A 4,310-nucleotide genomic window follows, 5' to 3' on the forward strand; every position below is an offset into this window, starting at 1 on the left:
AATGAGGATATACAGAGTCAGTACATAAGTCTTGTGTCTGGTTCAGTAGCAGACACAGTGCACCCCAGTTTTTGCTATGGATTTGCAAGTCCTTTTTTGGTACCGTTGCTGCTACTTGTTGGGAAAACCACGTTGGTTTTTGCAAAAAGAAAAACTCTTCATACAAACAACACGAAAGAGATTCAACCTCAATAAGAAATTAACTTTGATGGGAGAGGAACAGGCACAATTCAGAGCTATTACATTAGGAAAAGAATGTGTACATTTGGTAACCGTAGTAAATGCAAGGGGAAAAATAGCAGAGACACAAGGAGAGAAGTTGCAGATTCCATCCAGGAAGCGCACACACACCGCTGAAGCTTCCTTAGCCTGACGAAGGGTTTTTGAACCCGAAAGCTTGCTTAATAACTATTCTCCAACCATTTGGGTTGGTCTAATAAAAGATATCAAATTCACCCAAGGAACCTTGGTTGCAGATAATAAGAACATAAACATAAGAACATGCAAATTACCACTGACCGAGTCAGACCATAGGTCCATATTGCCCAGTGTCCTGTGTCACACAGTGGAAGAGTGTGGATGCTGAAAGGAAGAGTGCACTGGGTATGACTAGGGATGTTTTCCACTGTTCCTCTATCACTTGCACTCTTCAGCATTTAAGGTCTAGGAAGTTCTAATTCAGAGGCTGTATCCCTGATTCTCATGCTCCATAACTTACTGGTGCCCCTTTCCTCCAAGAATTTGCCCTCTTCCTTTCTGAATCCAGCTAAACTGTCAGCTTCCACAACATCTGGTGGCAACGAGTTCCACATTTTAATTATACTTTGTATGAAAAAGAACTTCCTTTTGTTAGTTTTAAACTTACTACCTACTGGTTTCATTTTATGACCCCATCACTTTACATTTATCTACATTGACATGCACCTGCCATTTATTGTTCCAGACCCTTCTGTAGTTTCTCATGGTCTGCCTTGGCCTTTAGCACTTTGAATAATTTTGTGTCATTGACAAATTTGGGCACCTCGCTACTCACCCTCTTTTCCAGATCATTTATGAATACATTTCATAGTTGGTAGGGTCAGAAAGGACATGAGCAGATCATCAAGTCCGACCCCCTGCCATGGCAGGAAAAAGTACTGGGGTCAAATGAATTATCAAGCCTCCTTTTAAAGACCCCTAAGGTAGGAGCCAGCACCACTTCCCTTGGAAGCTGGTTCCAGATCCTAGGCGCCCTGACTGTGAAGTAGGGCCTCCTGATGTCTAGCCTGAACCTACTCTCGGTCAAAGTATGGCCGTTATTCCTAGTTACTCCTGGGAATGCTTTGGGGAACGGGGTCTCTCCTGTTCCCTGCTGGTCCCCCTTGGTAAGTTTATAGATGGCCACTAGATCCCCTCAGCCTTCTCTTGTGGAGGCTGAACAGATTCAGGTCCCGTAGCCTCTCCTCGTAGGGCCTGCCCTGCTTCCCCCTGATCATGCGAGTGGCCCTCCTCTGGACCCCCTCAGTGCTGGCCACATCCTTCCTGAAGTGCGGTGCCCAGAACTGGATGCAGTACTCCAACTGCAGCCTGACCAATGTCGCATAGAGGGGGAGGATCACCTCCTTGGACCTGCTTGTGATGCATCTGTGGATACACGACAAGGCATGGTTAGCCTTCCTGACTGCGTTCTCACGTTGGCGGCCCATGTTCATTTTGGAATAATGACTCCAAGATCCTTTTCTGCCTCTGTGCTGCCAAGAAGGGAGTTCCCCAGCCTGCAGGTATGCTGCTGGTTCTTCCTCCCCAGGTGCAGTACCTTGCACTTGTCAGTATTGAATCCCATCCTATTCTCATCCATCCTCCCCGTGACCTGTCTAGATCTAGTTGTAGCCTGTCCCTCCCTTCTAGCATGCCCGCTTCTCCCCACACCTTAGTGTCATCCATGAATTTGAACAGGGTGCTTTTCACCCCCTTCGTCCAAGTCGCTGATGAAGATGTTGAACAGTGCAGGCCCAAGGACTGAGCCCTGGGGAACCCCACTGCCCACATCCCTCCAGGTCAAAAATGACCCATCCACCATCACTCTCTGGGTGCAGCCCTCCAGCTAACTTGCGGCGCATTTGACTGTGTAGGCATCGACACCACACTCGCCTAATTTTTTAATGAGAATGGGGTGAGAGACAATGTCGAAGGCCTTCCTAAAGTCCAGAAAGACTACGTCTACCATGACACCGGTGTCCAAGGATTTTGTGACCTGGTCATAGAAGGCTACCAGGTTGGTTTGACAGGACCTGCCTCTAATGAACCCATATTGGTTGCCCCTAAGCATGATCTTCCCTGCTGGTCCCTCGCAGATATGCTCCTGGATAATTTTCTCAAAGATCTTCCCCAGGACCAAGGTAAGACTAACAGGCCTATAGTTTCCTGGGTCCTCCTTTCTCCATTCTTTGAAAATGGGGACCACAACGGCCCTTTTCCAGTCCTCTGGCACCTTGCCAGAGCACCACAAATGCTGGTAAAGCTGTACCGGGGTCCCACAATGACCTCTGCCAATTCCCTCAGCACCCTGGGGTGGAGATCATCAGGACCTGCTGATTTGAACATGTCCAGTCCCACCAGGAGTTCCCTAACTCGGTCCTCTCTGACCCTGGGCCCGGCTATGCCTCTCTTGAGCCCGTCCGGAATCCCAGTGGGGGGATGTCCTGGTCCCTGCTCAGAAAAATGGAGGCAAAGAATTTGTTAAAGAGGTCAGCTTTATTGTCTGGTGTGACCACTAGATTTCCAAGCGTGTCCTGCAAGGGCCCCACATTACCCGGTGCCTTCTTTTTACTCCCTATGCATCTAAAAAAGGGACTTCTTGTTATCTTTGATCTGGGTCGCTAGTCCCAGTTCTGTCTCCGTCTTAGCCTTCCTAACAGCCCCCCTACAGTCTCGAGCAATGGAGGTATAAGCCTCCTTGGTGATGGCCCCTCCCTTCCATTGGGTGTATGCCTCCTTTTTAGCTTTAGAACGTTCTTGAATGCCTTTGGTGAGCCATGGGGGCTTTTGAGCACTCTTGCCCCCTTTGGTTCGTGTTGGGACTGACACCCATTGGGCTCAGAGGATTGTCTCCTTAAAGAACGAACACTCTTCTTGGACTCCCAACTCCCCTCCCCTCCGGGACCTCAGTGCCTTGCCAACTAATCTCCTTAACTCAATTAAATCAGCCCTCCGTTAAACAGCATTTGTTCCAACACAGATCCCTGGGGGTCCCTGCTGTTTACTTCTTTCCATCCTGAAAGCTGACCATTTATACTCCCTCTTTGCTTTCTATCTTTGAGGCAATCTCTAATCCACAAGTGGACATCTCCTGTAATCCCATGATTACCTCATTTAGTTAAGAGCTTCTGACAACAGATCTTGTGAAAGGCTTTTTGGAAGCCCAGATAGACTATGTCAACTGGACTGCCCCAGTTCACTTGCTTACTGACACCTTCAAAGAACTCTAGTATAGGGGTAGGCAATCCCCAGCAAGGGTGTCCGAGCGTGGCATGCAAAGACATTTTGCTTGGCACATGAGCCTTGACACAGACAGTGGGGAAAGGGCTGGGGTTGCACTCCTCAGTAAGGCAAACAATTTGAACCTGTTATCACAAGAGAATTTCCCTATTCCAAATCACACAAAATTCTACTCTAACTTTCCAATATCTTTTTCTGAGATGAACGGAACACACCATTGTTTTATAAAATGACAAAATATTTTCTATATTATACTTGACCCCATTTCTTATGTATCCTCACATTAGTTATTTTTAATAAAGTGCTTCTGCTTATTCAACAGAGGGTTTCATCGAGATGTCCACAACTTTCTCCTGAGTTTTATACTTTATTTATATGATTTACACGCTGCCCTTCAAGGCTCAAGGAGGCTTATGGCAAGGGAGACAGAACAGCAATTAAAAGAGTGTCTGGAATAAATAAAACAACAAAATCACAAATTAAAGCAGAGACCCACTGAAAAACATCTCTGCCTAGTTTTGGTTGATAAACACTTGCCCAAACAGAAAAGTCTTGGAACCCCTCATGAAAACTGATTCAGATCATTTAGTTCCTAGTAAAATTAATAAGTAGTCAAAGTTATTATTCTTTCATTTATTAACAGTGAATTTAATCTACCATAGTGTCACCATTTACCTCACTTGATTAGGTCCAGGCTTGACTAACCTAATATTGCATTATCTCATTGCTCACAAACTTCTTCCAGGTCATTAATCATCATCAGCTCTACCACAGAATCTCAAAGCAGCCCACTGTAAATCTTTTTGCCCCTGTAGAAATGTATCATTCATTCC

At 46.1% G+C, this 4,310-nt stretch overlaps 1 protein-coding gene across 2 annotated transcripts in view; it reads right to left on the reverse strand.

Moving 5' to 3' along the window:
• The window catches only part of WARS (tryptophanyl-tRNA synthetase), a 42,889-nt gene that overhangs the window by 6,165 nt on the left and 32,414 nt on the right, over positions 1–4,310 (reverse strand). The window lies entirely within an intron of this gene.

This window comes from Alligator sinensis, unplaced genomic scaffold (assembly GCF_000455745.1).
Source record: "Alligator sinensis unplaced genomic scaffold, ASM45574v1 scaffold1385_1, whole genome shotgun sequence".
Taxonomy (NCBI): Eukaryota; Metazoa; Chordata; order Crocodylia; family Alligatoridae; genus Alligator; species Alligator sinensis.